We start from the raw sequence: 18,087 nt of genomic DNA, 5'->3' as shown, positions 1-18,087 counted from the left end.
AATAAAAAGCTCTGAAACTTTTTACATTAATAGAAATATGTAAAGACATTATAAAGAAAGTATATATCCTATAAATTATACTTAATATTTAAATTAATTAATTTTTTAAATAATTAATTTATAATTAATTAATTCATAATAATTAATAATTAATTAGTTAATTTAATATATAAATTAATTAATTTAATAAATTAATTTATTAATTTTTTAATTTATTTTTCAAATTAATTAATAAGTAAATTAATTATTTTCACTATTTAAAAGGTGAGGGAATGACACTAATAGTGAGGGAATGATATTTTATTTTAATACATGTTTTTATCTAAGTTACATCTACCTAAAGTTTGAAAATGATAACATACTAAGTATATCTAATATTTATTATAATTTAGTCCTATATATTTAATAGTTTTTACAGGTTTGGGAAATAAAATTGGCTGGCACGATTGAACAAAAAAAAATTTAATAATATACTCATCTTGAATCATTCCCTCACTTCAGCGTCATTCCCTCACTTTATACACAAGTGAGGGAATGACGAATTCAATAAAATTTAAAAATAACAGTTAGGCCTAATGAATTTCTGAAGTCAATCACATACAATTATATTCATACAAGATAGCAGCATATAATTATCCACTTTCTCGATGAAGTTGTATTTTATTTTACTCTAAAAAATGACATGAGGGAATGGCAAATGTAAAAAATTTTACCCGGTTTGATTCATTCAAATTTATTCCAGAGCAAAGCTTCTTTAAGTTGAAGATGGAAACGTACTGCAATTTTGATCCATGATGCCAGTTGTTAACTTCCGAAGTTTTTATTAAAATATTTTTATTCTAAGAAGATTGCAGGTGATAAGAACATTGTTGTGAGGGAATGACGCGAAACACTGGGGACAAAGTTTAAAATAGTGCTGTGTTAATATTTTTATCAGAAATTCAATTTAAAATTGATTTTCTAAATTCCATATTTCAGTATTCTGAAATAAAAAACACGAATTTGTAAAAAAAAATTTTGTATTTCAGAAACAATTTTTTTCTTTTTTTAAATCAGCAGTGGGGGCAAGTGAGGGAATGACATATTGGTATATTTTAATTACCTAAAATAAATAAAAAATAAAAATTGATAATTTTATTCTTATTCTTTTGTTAGCTTGCATTCTGAAGGACACTTTCCCTGAATTTTTTTTCTTCGTAAGCTGTAAAACAAACATAAAATATACTGGGGACATGAAAATGACTGTTTTTGTGAGAATGACCCATATATATATATATATATATATATATATATATATATATATATATATATATATATATATATATATAAGTTCAAAATGAAGAATAAAACAAAGAAAAATTATAGACATATGAAAAAAAGGGGGTGGGAAATAATAAGTAAAAAAAAAAAACAACAAACAATATTTTATTTTTAAAAAAAAAAAAAAAAAAAAAAAAAGTGAAATGTTAATTAAAAAACCGGAAAAAAAAAGATATAATCTTTTCTTCAGCCCACACGATTATATCCGCAAAACAGAGTGCTTTCTGATATTGTATCAATAAAGCCAAAGCAAAATATATTAATACAATAGTGTGAGGAGCACTCAAAAAAAATTTTTTTATAAAATAACTACGTAAAAATAGATCATAAAAAGTAAATATAACATGTAAAAACAGATAATCTTATACTATAATACGAGGAATGGTTGCCAAGTCGAAAATCGCCCCAGAATTAATAAACTCCGGTAAACTTGGCGGTCTGGGGTTTTTGGCCACGAGGAATCGATTGGCACCGGTTTTGAAGCGCTACGGTCGAGCAGTTCGGAGTTACAGATAGGATATTTTCAAACTTTATTAGTTCGCCATAGATACTTTTCTCCACTCTTATAAATGTATGCTAATGCGAACCTTACAATTGAAATATTAATTTTCGACAACTTAAACCAATAATATACGAAGGAATTAATAATTTAATTGTAAGGTTCGCATTAGTTTACATTTATCAAAGTGGAGAAAAGTTTAACTTTTGTGTTAAAATCACCGTCAACAAAGTCCGACATTTCAACATTCATCAGATTTCAAGCTACATTTTCAACATGCAGAACGCACCTCTACATGAAATTCTTCAAGGAGCCGGAATTTTGGAACAACAAGCGATCAACTCAATTCTACCCGCAAATGGACAACTAGAAGATACCGTCATTGTCAGAATGCTTCTCCATTACGCCGAACAAGCTTACCAGACCGTCAAAGTTGCCGTACTTCACCCTGAATTTGTCGCACGCTTCTACGTTACAACAGCGGATGGCGCTTATGAAGGAATGGCTCTTCTCAACGATATCAGCGACCAGAACAAGGCTTCCAACTATCTATACGGCGTTCAACAAGGATTCGACGTGCTACTCATTCCCATTCACAAGAGAGCTCAAATGGATAGAGGCGAGCACTGGATGCTAGGAATTTACGAAGCAAGCTATGGAGAACGTCAACTATTAGTCTGCGATCCAGTCGAGAACCCGCTGCCCATCGATGCTGTTTTGAGAAAAATACTGCGACACGTTTTGAATACCGTTGTTACGAATGAAAAGCTGAAAGGATGCATCGTGAAACCTCGCAACGCTTACAACCACCAAGATGACGCGTCTTCCTGCGGAGTTTACATCGTCTTTTATGCTCGACAATACCTCTCTCATCGACGCCTTTTCCTGGACAAGAATTTTCAAGAAGCGGATGAACGGAAGCAAATTTACGAATTCGTTGTGAACAGTGTCTTTAATTGTATAATTTTTTGTTATCAATTACATTTTATTTCCTATGACTTTTCAAACTTTACTTTTGTATAGAATAGTTCCCTTTCCAAACTCTAACTTTGTTTAGATAGTTTACAATGGTGCACTTTAACAGGTTATCTTTTCACCAATGGTTTCACAAATTTTCTTATGGCATGTATTGTTTTGATAAATCACAATTGAAAATTTAAATCTTCGAGTTAGCTTCGATACCTGTTTTCTCCGAGCGGAGCTCGGTCACCCGCTGGTAAAATAAAATAAAAAGAAAAAATAAAATAAAAAACATTAAAAAGGGGGGACTATAAAGCGAGTAGCAAAATCATAACAACTTACATGGACAGTTATTTTTCAAGAATGATTTAAAAATGTTTTCGCAGAAAGATTGCCAGATTACAAAATATGAAAACAAAAGATGAAAACAAAAGCGCAAATTGAGTGTAACAAAAGGGTTCTAAAGTGTCGTTCTTACTGCACTGCTGAAGTGATTTGTTATTCTGAGTTTTGATTTGTTAGTTACCAAGGATGGGCCCGAAATGGATGTGCACAAGGTAATATTATACTGGATAATTTTAAAAATTGATCATAAATAGTTTTAGAAGATAGATGTTTATTTAAGGAAAAAATATAAAATAGAAAAGAGAAACATAAATTGCCTGCTTTGTAAATTATTTACAAGAAAAGATTATATCTTTTTTTTTCCGGTTTTTTAATTAACATTTCACTTTTTTTTTTTTTTTTTTTTTTTAAAAAATAAAATATTGTTTGTTGTTTTTTTTTTTTTTTTTTTTTTTTTTACTTATTACTTCCCACCCCCTTTTTTTCATATGTCTATAATTTTTCTTTGTTTTATTCTTCATTTTGAACTTATCTAATGAGTGCTGTTTACTTGCAGCTTAAGCGCAATAAATGTTACTTATTGTTTTTCTTAACTTTCTTAGTGTTTTCTTGTATTTATTTTTTTATTATATATATATATATATATATTGTATATATATATATATATATATATATATATATATATATATATATATATATATATATATATATATATATATATATATATATATATATATATATATATATATATATATATATATATATATATATATATATATATATATATATATATATATATATATATATTTATTTATATATATATATCTTATTATTTATTAAAAATATTATATTATATATTAAAAATACATAAATTTAAAAAAAATATTAAACATAAGCAAATATCAAAACAAAAATGTATCCTTTAAGTTCTCAAACTTAACAGATTTGTCTTAATGAAGGAATCAGATAGACACCCCGTAGAGTTTTAAGCTGAGTATTTCAAACTTCCGTGAGTTATATTTAGTTTAGGAAGAGATTTAATTTCCTGCTTAAACCCAAAGCTTTCCTGTTAGAGTTACTAAAATCTTCATTTATATGTCAGCAAAATGTATCTTCTAATTGAGTATAAAGTTATTTGCTGAAAGTAGAAAATGTTAATTAATAATGATGACATTCTCTTATAACGACATAATATTGTTTAAACTACCTTGCAACGTTCATTTTAATTTACTACAATTCAAACTTAGCCATTGTTGTAACATCGAAGTGTAATGAGATTTACAAAACATTACTGCTTTCATAAAATGCATAGTAAGGAATTATTTAAGAGATTTAAAGCATATATAAAGTGGAGAACAAAATTGATATAAGAACAGAATACGCAGTCATAAATTGTAGAGCTTTCTGAAGCATAATATCATTCAAGTTTGATGCAACTCTAGTATGGTGCTAAGTACAACTACATAATTGTATTTCTTAACTTGATAATATGATATCAAGACACATGGACGCATTATTAACTTGTCAACATGTTAAAATTTTGAACCTTATTAAGGTTGCAACCAATGTTCACTGTATTTTGTTCAATAGATTTTCACTTCTAAAATTGACTACTTACACTATTGAGCTGTGATGGTTCAGGGGATAGAGCGTTCGCCTTCTAATGAGGTGAACCGGGTTCGAATCCAATTGATGGCTGTTCGATACGAAATCCACACCAGGCTCGAACCAACCATAGTGCTGACGTAAAATATCGTCTGTGGTAAACGAATCATGGATAAGAGTCCCCTTGCTGTCAGGCTTACCATGGGAGGTTTTCGAGGTTTTTCTCTTAAAGTAAAGCAAATGCGGGTAAATTCCATTAAATTGTCCTCCATGAAGGTAAATTTCTCCCAATGTTTGATCCAGGAGTTCCCTTGTCTTCTTGCTTCGGTTCAAAATCACAAGGTTACGAAGTTGAACATTAGCAGTCGCAAACCCAAAATTGGGTCGGCAGTTCAGCGACGGTTGTCATATAATACTTTTATTTTAGACAAGTTTTATTAAGCTTTAAATTATTTCTTTTTAATGTTAATTATTTCAGTACAATATGCTCTACAAATACATTTATTATGTACAACTTACATTCTTTGATGAAACTTATGGTCTCATTTGTTGGTTATCTATAATCATACAGAATGTGATCATCTATGAGGCTAGACGTCACTTCAGTATCATGGCTGTACAAAAGAGACGTAACGACTAAGTTTTTGATTAACTGGCATGATCTCAAACACAAGTACATGGCAAGTCTGGCAACGTTTATTTAGAAGAAAAAATTAAACAAATTCAACACTAAATATTTAAACTATACTTTTTTTTATATTTTCACTTGAGCGTCAAAAAAGAGCGTTTTAAAATTAATGTACTGCATCATGACATAAAAAAACCATAATTCTTGTAAAAAAAAACCAAAATATATGGTAGTTAAACCATTCATTTAGTAATATTTTTGCTCCTCGTGGTAACGGTTTACCGAAACTTCTATTGTTCAAATTTATATTTCTTTTTGCCACAGATTTAGTAAACTATACAAAACTGAAGACTAAAACATGGTTTCTATGAAATGCTTAGGTATTAAGAAAAAATTACGAATTTTGAAATATTTACCAAATTTTAGACCATATTTTAAAGTTAATTTGACCAAAATCAAAGTGTTATGGTAAAAATTACTAATCTTTCTGATGTCCCCATTTAGCTAGAAGCATGGCAAATTTTTACATATTCTGACAGTTTTCAAGAAAAAATTTTTCTTCAATGTATTCTGAAAAACTGAAAGAGTTTTCAAAATTATTACATTATTCTTAAACTTCCCAGAGATAAAAATTTGTCTGTTGCCAAAAAACCTGTGCCTGTGGTTGTAAGGAAATATTAATGAATCTGACTCCTATATAGATGTCATCAATCTTCTAAGTGTTTTTTCAAAGTGTTCTAACTGCCAGCTTTCGATTTCATTTAGTTGTAGCTAAGAAATATTGGCTCACTTCCGGATTAAACATATTTTTGCCAAAATTTTCATGGAATGTTGTTAAAGTTATAACGCATGCGTTTTAAGCATACCTTCAACGCATCACTTAAATAATAAAAACCATATATGTTTTAAAAAAGATATGTCAAATTTTCAGTGAAAAATGATTCCGTAAATAAAACCCCAGCTTGCATGATTCTTCTACGCAACCTTTATTTAATGCGGCATTTATCTAAAGCTTTTCAATAGAGTTGATTGAATAACATATATTGGATCTTAAAATTGATACAGGTTTTTGCAATCAATATAATTTAATATATTTGATGATACGAAAAATATTGCATTTTTTTAAAATACTTTGTTGAATATTTCCCAACAAAAAAGACAGAAAAAAATATTTTCTCAATCCAAAAAAGTGGATTAAATTAGAGATATTTTTATTTCGAAAAATGAAATCCGTAAACGATATATATATATATATATATATATATATATATATATATATATATATATATATATATATATATATATATATATATATATATATATATATATATATATATATATATATATATATATATATTTTAAATAAATAGCTATGTTCTACGAAATAATGCTCTTACTTTTAGAAAAAAAATGACTCCTTTAAGATTCTTTTTCCTAAATATTAATAAAAATATTTTTAATAACTTTAAATGTAAGTTAAGTGTACAGAGCGCAAAATAAAAAATTAAATACATCAAATAAATTTTGATTAAATGAACGGATTTTCACGAACCACATATCAATCTTAATGGTTCGAGAGCCTGATCTCAAATATCCTAATTAATTAATGCAGGCGATATTTAAAGTTACGAAATCAGACAAACGTAAGTACGTTCTCTGAATAAATATACCTTTTCTCCGACTGAAAAGGATTCTCATAATATGAAGGATAGCAGAAATCACGATATTGGGAGGGGGGTAGAAAATATGGCTCCAATAGATCATTCGAGATTTTTCGAAAGTTTTGAACCCTTAATGCTAATTTGCGTTTTCAGTATTTTGCTTTATCTAGAGAAATTTTTAAGCGAATTGACAAGATTTGATATACAATTATATAATTTCAAAACACATTTGAATTAAAAGGCATGCAAATATTTACATAACTTTAAGGAACGTAATTTTGAACAACACAATAATTTTATGCACTAACTATAATTTTAATGCATATAATTTGATAGCAACAATTTAATTTTTAATTAATTAATTAGTAATTTGATAACAATAATTTTAAACTTAATTTTAAACGCTTTATGTGAGAGCCATCGGTTGAACAAATTTTGAGTCATCAAATTCTATTCTATTTTAAATTTGAACTCCAGAGAACTTTTCGCTCTATTTTATTCAAATTTTGTATTAGAGCCGCGATAGCTCAGGGGTAGAGCGTTCGCTCTCAAATGAGGTGAGCCAGGTTTGAATCCCAACGATGACTGGTTGATAGAAATCCGCATCCAGCTTGAACAGACCACGGTGCTGACGTGAAATATCCTCAGTAGCGATCATGGGTTAAAGTCCATTTGCCGTCAGGCTTACCATGGGTGGTTCTAATGGTCTTCCTCTCCATATAACGCAAATGCGGGTTAGTTCCACCAAAAAATTCCTCCACGAAGGCAAATTTTACCCACTACTTAATCCAGGAATTCCCTTGTCTACTTGATTAAGATAAAAATTACAAGGCTGAACATTAGTAGTAGTAACATTAGTTGAACATTATTAGTCGTAAACCCAAAAATTTGGTCGGCTGTTCAACGACGGTTGTAAAATAAAATAAAAAGTTCGTATTAAAATGAGTTCTTTTAAGTGATAAAAAAAATTGTATATCTTACAAATCAAAATTTTCTTCGGCCATTATTAAGTAAAATAGGAAGAAAAAAATAAATTAGTAAAATTATATTTTGTATCGTTAGATAAATGAATTTTATAATTTTTGATGTGCAATAAAAGTTCAAGAAATATGGTGAATTATGAAAAAAGTAAGTATGAAGTGCATTGTAAAAATTCGATATTAAAAAGTTAATCTTTAAAAGATGCGAGTCCTCCTAAAGCAAAAGACGAGTAGTTACATAAACATGTTTTAAAGGAATGTAATAAAAACTAAAAAAAAGCATACATATAATATGCTTAAATACCATTCAGTTCAAGCAGTCTTCATGTTTCGTATTATTTTTGTACTTTAACTGAATATTATTATAAGGCTTACTTTAAAAGAAATTAAAAAAAAGATATATATATATATATATATATATATATATATATATATATATATATATATATATATATATATATATATATATATATATATATATATATATATATATATATATATATATATATATATATAGAGAGAGAGAGAGAGAGAGAGAGAGAGAGAGAGAGAGAGATAAAAGTAAGTCCAAATATTAAACCGAAAAAAATATTTTAAGTAATTACAAACTGATGAAGAGGAATTATTATTTTTTTTAAGAATTGTGAATATTTGGTTTCACAAGCATTAATGTCTTCATCAATCATTTCTACTTCCCCTTCCTTAATTTAAATATTTCCATATCATTAAATGAAAGAAATCGAGCAACTTTGTTTTCGAATAATCAACTTTAGAACGTTGATCATCTCATATCTGTTATTCCTAAACTCATATTCGATTGCGTGATTTAAAATGATTTATGATCTATTTCTAATTGCTGCAAGCACTCAAACACAATTCTCTGCAACAATATTACATCAAAATGCTTATGAATGTACTTTAAGGCAAATCATGTAGACTCAAGTTTTTAATCATTGTTTTCTTTGTAGAAAATTACGTGAATTATTATTTTAAATATTCAAAATTATGTTCTCCTGCACTTTAAATTTTTTATTGTATTATTTTGAGACAGAATATGTTTATACAGATGTAAACTTCGATCAATAAAAATTTAAAATGTAAAATAATTATAAAATTCTTTTTCAATGTGTATTTATTAATAATGATTGATGAAATATTGAATACCTACGCCTGCTGCAAGGAAAAAAAAGTTAAGGTAAGATTACAGTACTCTATGGTTATGACATTTCAGGTAAAAAAAAAAGAAAACATGTTAGTACTAAAGCCAAACTAGCACTAAAACTAAACTAGTACTAAAACCAAACTAGTACTAAAACCAAATATAGTACTAAAGCACTAAATATAGTACCTATAGTACTAAAACCAAAATATATGGTATTTAAATCATTCTTGTGGTAATTTTTCCTTTCATATGTTCATATGGCATTGGTTTACCAGAAATTAGGTTTTTCAAAATTTCTACACAATTATCCACTGGTTATCATAAATTAAGGAAAATTCACAAAAATCGCGATAACTCAAGAAATTACACATGGAATTTTATGAAACTTACCCACAATATACAACACATAGTAAGGTATTAAACAACATAAAAAGAAATTATCAGACATTAATAGTAGTATAGAAATTAGCACATGTATAAAATAAACAAATTGGAAGTATCGGTTTGCAATAGAAAAAGTACCTTTAATATGGAATATGATTGCCTCTAGAAGCAATACAGCACAAACAGCGATGTGTGATGCTTTCAATTATGCGGTCTATCAGTTCAATAGGAAGTGAGAGCCATTGCTCTTGTAAAGCAGTTGCAAGCGTGGCAAGGGTCTGAGGGGGCGGATTGATGGCAGATACACGCCTCCCTAGAGCATCCCAAACGTGCTCGATAGGATTCAAGTCCGGGGATCGAGCTGGCCACTCCATGCGAGTAATTGTTTCCTGTTGAAGATAATCATCAACAATGCGAGCTCTGTGTGGTCTTGCATTATCGTCCTGTAACAGGAAGCAATCACCAATTGCCCCGGCATATGGGCGCACATAAGCATCAAGGATGTTGTCTCGATAAACCTGAGCATTCACGGTTCCCCTTGGAAAGACATGGAGGTATGTGCGCCCTCCTAAGGATATGCCTCCCCAAACACAGACACTGCCTCTTCCGTATGCATCTCTTTCACGGATGTTTGATGGATGATAACGGGTCCCAGGTTCTCTCCATATCAAATAACGTCTACTGTCACTTTCTAGACTAAACCTGGACTCATCCGTAAAGAGAACAGGCCTCCATTGATCTGACGTCCAGTGGACATGTTGTCGGGCCCACTGCAAACGGTCTCTCCTATGGCGTGATGTGAGCGGCACGCAAATGGCTGGTCGTCTCGCATACAGACCACCTTCGTGGAGCCTTCTGCGCACAGTTGACGTTGACACCAACCTTCCGGTGGCTGCAGCAAGAGAGGATCTAAGATGTGTCGGAGTAGCGGTTCTATTCCTGCGTGCACTTAATGTCAAATATCGGTCATCGGCACTGGTCGTAACAGTTGGCCGTCCTTGACTGAACCTCCTAGATGCCGAATCTGTGGTTTGAAATTGCCTCCAAAGTCTATGAACCACAGATGGACTCACATTTAGCCATCTGGCCACTTCTGATTGACTCTGCCCTGCCTCTAGTCTCCCGATGGCTCTCCATCGTAGTTCTTCAGGCAAATGATGCCTAGAGGTCATTATTACGAATTGGCTATCTCAGATTTTCAATGTCGCAATCACAGTAAAATTTGTGTGCTTTCTCTCAAACTTGGACTTTTATGCTCCAGGCAGATGACGTAAGCCGAGTGCAGCGCCACTAATTTGCATATTGCAATTTTACTCAGCTACTCTTAGTGGACAACATATGCAAATTTTGCACGGTTTGGCTTACTTTTGAAAGAGTTATCGCTATTTTTGTGATTTTTCCTTAATTTATGATAACCAGTGTAGTTACTACACAATTAGGAAAAAATTGGAAAAGTAAATTCAACCAAATAAATGGTTTTTTCAAGTGAACAAGTGAAACTCTATGATATCAAGATAAAATTAATCAATTTTACTTAATTTAATCACGAACTGTAAAGCCATATTTAATTACTAATTTTGCAAAAAGTTATATGAAATCGCTGCAGAAAAACCATCGAGCAGGGTGTTCCCATCGAGTAAGAAACACGGTGATAGTAGTTTTAGTAGTTTCTAGTAGTTTTAATCTAACTTTTTTTCCTCAGTATGCTATTGATAAGAGGATTGCTCCAGATATTCATGAATTTGTTCAAATTAAAAAAAAATATAAATAGTTTCCTAAACGAACAATTCTCTTTCAATATTTTTTAATTGTCAACAGTTGCATGCTTTTCAATTTTTTAATGTGATATAATGCATGTTTGATGAAATGTAGTGCTACCTCAGATCTTAGACTCTCGCAGAAAATGATCATTTAAAAAACTCACAAACATTTTATGGGAAATATATTATGTTTTCATCGACTAATGTAACTTTAATTGTAAAAACGTTCTATCGTGCATTTCAGAACTACTTTAGAAGTATACAAAAGTGGCCCCAGACATAATATGATGTTGTACTTCAAACCAACATATAATGTATCTTGCACATACAATTGGATGTTAATTCTTGAATGATACTCATATATAATTTCTTTCAAATAAATTCGCGGACTTATTGAATTTATCCATACGATACGATACCATCCGCAGACTTAAAACTTAGTTTTCAAGTCCACTAGGCAGACATAAATCAAATTAATCATAAATATCATACTGAATAATAATTTATTGAAATATTTCGCAACTTTATAGATTTACTGCGAACAAAAATATTTGTACAATATGTGAGTAGTACACTTCTTTTAAAAATATTTTTGCGCTTATTGGACCTGTTGCACATACATTGGTCCAGTTTAAAACGTTGTACTAAATGCTGTACAAGGCTAGCCGAGCATACATTTTTCTACTCTGTCGGATCTAATCAAGATAAATTTTTCTTAAATATTGTATTTTATCTGAAAGAGAATACATTTTTGGCATTCATCTATCTTAGTTCTGTTTCCGAATATAAGTTAAGTAAAGTTTTATTTTCAAATCAAGCCTGTTAAAAAAATTCAGTAAGTAGAAAAATCAAACAAAGTTCTCCAATGCATGTCTGGAAAACCTGATATTGTCACCAGAAGAACAAATAGTATATATTGTTAAAGTTATCAACTATTTTCAATTCAGAAATTCTCCATTAAAATACGCAAGTATTTACACAGGTCTAAGGTATGTAACAACACTTCCTTATTATATTGTTATTAAGAGTAATTTTTTTCGTGAATATGATTTTATTTCGCGCTTTTTCAACAGTTAGATGTATTTATAAAGCAAGGTTTATTGATCTACAACTTTCGTCAAGTACAGGGTTCTAAACTTTATTTATGTATAACGTGAATCCTTCTGCCTTTCAACATAAGATCAGTGATAATGACTTAGAATTAAACTTCAAGAAGTTATATTGCACAGAAATAATCCTTGGAATAATGAAAAAAAGATTATTTCTTAGAAATTGAGTGGAAAAATAAAATTGTTACAAAATGAGAAGGGAGAACAATTGGAATGAGAACAATTGGATTTTCCTTCAATTAGTGGTCTAGCTGCTATTAATCAACTAGTGGTCTAACTAGCAATTAATGGTCAATCTGCTATTTAAATTAATAAATTTTTTCAATAATATTTTTTGTTAAGACTGTATATTAACATGCCTCAGTTTAAATCTCAAATGATTTCTCGCTTAAACAATGTTAGCTTTAAGAAATGAATACTCCGAGGAATTCAAAAACAAACATATAAAATAACTTATCTAGGATTTTTGATATTAATTGGATCGCATAATTGTAATACAAATAAAAATTTAAAAAGCATTAATTAATTTTGAAGAATCTCATAATTTTCTGTTTCAAATTACTAATAACAAATGGTAGAGTAGAGTGTTTAGGAAAATTGGAGTTTTACTAAATGAAACACTTTAGGAAAATAGCTCTTCCAATTTATGTTAAACTCTTTTTAAAATACGTGATTTATTTTAAGCAAACTGATGGTATTTTATTTCAAAATACTTACAACAAATTCCAGAGTTCTTATTGTTTAAGATAACTTGAGTTTTACTGTATCAAACACTTTAGAAAATAATCCTTTCAATCTATGTCAAACATAAAATTAACAAAAATAGGAAACTTTTTTTTATTATTTTTAAACTACATGATTCATTTTAAACGACTTCATGGTATTCTGTTTCAAAATACTTACAGCAAATCGTAGAGTTGTTAGTATAGAAAAAAAATCGCTTCAAACACTTTTGAAAGATTGTCCATTCAATCAATGTCATTGAATGAAAATGTCATCGACATAAAAAATATTCATTAAAATTTCCATGTATAAAGCTTCTTTTGTAATTGAAACGTATCTTCTTAAACGGCGAATGACAAGAAAACCAATGACAAAAAAATCTATTTTCGATTAGGAATTTCCCACATAACCTCATCAGATTCTATTGAAAAAAGTAACAATAGCTCTTGGGTTATTTGCATATTCTTATTTTTTAGGTTCTTTAAGCAATTTTCAACATCAAAAGACGCTATCTCTACTTTATTGTGAGCCTCGAATAACAATTTGCTTACGTTAAATAGTTTCCTTCTTCATTTGCATTTGTAAGAAAAATCTATTTTTTTTCTTCATGATATCTTGTACCCCCTGGGATTAAATCATGAACTTCTCACTTTTTACCTACTTTATTTCAGATGTAAGAATGAAATCTTTCGTTAATGTGATTTAAATTATTTCAGAAATGTGAAATGAAAATTTTATTTGAAAAATTTTTATTGTAAAAAGACATCTCTAAAAGGTAAAATGAAGTTTTAAGATATTTAAAAATGTATATGTTTTAAGAAGAAGTTCGTTTTTAGTGTGTATTTTTTTAGCTTATGCCTTCTTTGTCTTAAGGGGATTATTTAATGCATTAAGGCCATTAACTATATAAAAAATTTATGATACATTACTATATAGTTAAGACAATTCGGGAAAAAAAACCTAATTCTGATATTAAAAATCAAAATACACGTTATTTAAATTATTCATTTGGTAAACTTTCCATTCATATGGTAACGGTTTCCTAGAAATTCCTATTTTCGAAATTATAGTCTAAATTGCCAGACAACTAGTAAAAAAAGCTATAAAATTGCTAAATTTCATCGCATTTGCCAAACTTTATCATATAATATGAAAACCATATTTTATTATTACTTTTACCAAAATCGTTACCAGAGCACTTTGGTAAAAACTAACGAGCTTTTGCTGCTCCCACAGAGCCATAAACGCAATAAATTGTACCATGTTATAGTAGTTTTTACCATACATTTTTTCTCAGTTAATAGCAGGCAATAAGCAATATTTTTAAAATTGTAGTTTTATAATTCTACACACTGCACAAGTTTATGTTCTAAACTACATTCATATATCTGAATTGCACATTCCAAAAGACATTCTATCGAATTATTTAAAAGTAACGAAAAGAAAAAAAAGGTTATTGTAGTTTAATAATGTTTTTTTTTGATGGTATGAAAAATGTTAAAATTAGTGCTTTTGCATAATAAAATGCCTTGAAAATCTATGATTTTCAAATCTTTTTGAAGCATAACCATTTAAGTTTTAACTCAGTCATATGTTTCGGAAACAATTTAGGGATGCAAATAAACTATAAACTCTTGCTCTATAATATCGTTCAATTTTGCCATAACCTGAATATGATACTAAGCCATACAACATAACTGTGCACCATGAACTTGATTGATTGTATAATGCTATGGCTCAACTAAAGCGACAACATGATTTAATTTAACATCTTATAAGGATTAAAGCGAATTCGTACCACATTAAACAATTGACGTTTAAGTACTCTGTTTTGAACGTTTACCAAACTGCGTAACTAAAAATTTTCTACCATATATTTAACCTATAGTAAAATAATTTTTTTATAACATAATAGTATCTTTCACACTCTTATAAAAAAAGAAAGATTTTGACGATTCATAAATTTTCGAGGCGAAATAGAGAAAATCAAGTAACTATGCAAATAATTGGCTACCCGATAATATAATTCAACTTAGATGTAAATATGATTGAATCTAACACTTGATTAAGGTTGTAGCAAGTTCGAAAAAATTCTCAGTTCATCAATATTATAGTTAAGGAAGAACTAATTTTTATGATAGTGCAATAGACTTTTTTTACACAATACTTTACATATTAATGCAGCATGTTATTTATAGCGTAATAACCTCATTAGATAAAAAGTTAGCTTTTCTTAGAAAAATAGTGAAAATACTCTTTAAATGCCGCTTGACTCACCCTATGAACTTTTAAATTCATGTTACACCTTGTTTAAGCAATGTTCTGTGAACACACAACTTGTGGGAAAGAAAAGGGGGTTGGAGTATTAATTAAAAGCAAGTTATACATTTTAAACAATGAACTTTTCCGTTGGAATCTTCAAATATTGAGGGATCAGTATCAAACTGATCAGGAAGATTTTGACTCAATGGTTAATGGCACCTGATTGCACCAAAGAGTTTGAACAAATTGGTAGAATTGATATCACCAAATTTGGAATAAGGTGCACACAAAATGAATCAAGATCATAGAAGAAAGATAATTATGACAATGACTTGTCGTATCCAAATAAAAGTGTAGAATTTAACACAATAGATTGATGTTTTCACTAACACAAAAAAATACGAATGACCATAAAAAAATAATAAAGTGTACTCACCACATACAGGAGAAATTGATAGAAAAAGTACAACTAAAAAGTACAAATTCAAAGGTGTAAAAAGGAAGATGTAAAGAACATTAATTTACTGAAATTTATAATGATTTGAGGATTCGCTTTTATATTTGAAGTCAAAGAAATAGGATGTGGGGGAAAGACTTAATTCCCTCGATATGGACCGAAATCTGTATTTTTTTGAGAGAAAGGGGGTACACCCCTTGGTATAACAAGCAAGAAGGTTCGAGGGGGATTGTGTCAATATTCAGAAAAAATTCGTTGACTTAGAAAAGTCCAGATAAGCGAATGACGAATTAATATTCAAGAAGAAGATAGTTTAAAAAAGCAGATGATTAAGATTGGCTGACTAAGTCCCCCTCCAAAATAATAAATGAAGAAAAAAAGGAAAGACGAGTATAGAGGGGTATCTCTCCCCACAGGAAGTTCAATGACCACGTTGACCAGCAATGAAGGGTGAATAGAATGTTAATAAGTTGATATTCTCTTTTAAAGAAAAGTGAAATCTTGCCAGACAAAATAAATTTATTAAATTTACGTTAAAATTGAAAAAAAAAATATATGCCTTTAAAATTTAGCATTAAATAAACTCAAACTGCTATAAAAAATTATGAGCAAACAAACTTTTCAGAAATTAAAGGAAAACATTTAAATGAAAGAGTAATTGTAACACTAAGTGTAACTGTGACATCCAGAGTCTTAAAATAAACATATAACAGTAATTGGGTCTTATCCATAATAAGAACGAAACCTATTACAGATCCCCCTCCATTGAAAGCTGCTGTAATATTGTTTACTAATTTTCTCTTTCTACCTTCTTTATTTATTACTTTTACTTATTTTAGCACTTTTGATTTCCGAGTTTAATTTAACTTCGATTTAAGCCTTTGAACTCCTATATGCAAGTTGTAAGCTAATCTACTCATTTTGATATCTTCCGTTAGTTGTTAAACTTTTCCTCTAAAACTTTCCAAGCCCAAATGTGTCTAGTTCAAAAACAAGCCTATTTTCTTTCGGAATGTTTTGCAATTCTCATATACAGTCGACGCGTGATATAACGCGTGATATAACGACTCCTGCGATCCAAAAAAATATGTAGTTATTTCTAATGTCACTAGTCAAATACCAGCAAATCTGTTTGGTGGAACCAATCGAATTTTAAGGTAGAGGGTGAGTTTCTTGTTTTTCAATAGCGCCATCTGTGGCCAAGAATACTACTTCAACCACCCGCCCACACACACACATCAGAGCCCGTTTACTGGGCGGACCAATTCATTCATCCATATATTCATCCACAGGTCGTAATTTGGACCTGAACCAGAAAATGATCCAACTCCAATTCAGTGCCCTCAGAGGCATTGATTTGTTATGCGAACACTGGGGACTTTGCGACCCGACAGATTTCACATGCACCAATCACCGGAGAATCTTCAACCGGTGGAGATTGACCTCACGTCTCTTTGAACATGAACCCAACACTCTACCAACCATGCTATCCCGACCTCAAACAAATATGGACGTCATAACGTAAGGCCACTGAAACGTGAATAATAAAAATTATAAGAACATTTAAGTATAAACACTGGTTTTATTTATATCTAATCAATAATGGCTAATCAATCAATTTCCTTCAAAATTTATAATGTCTGTACTAAAAACATGACGTTATACTGGTTGCGAGCAAAAATTTTAGCCAAGAATAAATTCAAGAAAAATGCTAATACAACGTGTTTTAAAACCAAAATTAACCACCTATTACAACACTTTACGAAAAGAAGGATGGTAGCTTTCGGACAAAGAAAAATGTGATAAATAAATCTTTTGAAACAAATAATAAAATAATTGGAAAATTAAAAGAAATTTACAAATGTTTTGAAAGCGTGTAAGAAACTTTAATTCCCAGACGAAGATTCAATATACATTTCTAATTCTCAATAATGGTAAAAATCGCTATTTCATCATGTCTTTTTCAGCATAGATAATGCCAAGGACCACCCAGGATAAAAAGTGGTTTTGTCATCAATCTTCAGTCGTAGAAAATTCAAGATGTTTCACTTGTTTTGAGCGGTAACAATCAAAAGAAATAATGGTTTGAATCAATGGTTTCTTGGAAAGTTTCACTATCCACTATCAATAAAAAAAAAATGTTTGTTTAGAAGGCTTAAAACTATTTAAAACCATTTCAAAATGATATTCTAGAAATGAAAAATAAAAATTTGTTGGCTATTACTGGAATGT

Source organism: Parasteatoda tepidariorum, chromosome 2 (genome assembly GCF_982258835.1).
Source record: "Parasteatoda tepidariorum strain Cologne lab strain chromosome 2, Ptep-v5.0, whole genome shotgun sequence".
In the NCBI taxonomy this organism is placed as follows: Eukaryota; Metazoa; Arthropoda; class Arachnida; order Araneae; family Theridiidae; genus Parasteatoda; species Parasteatoda tepidariorum.
This window is presented reverse-complemented; position numbering follows the sequence as displayed.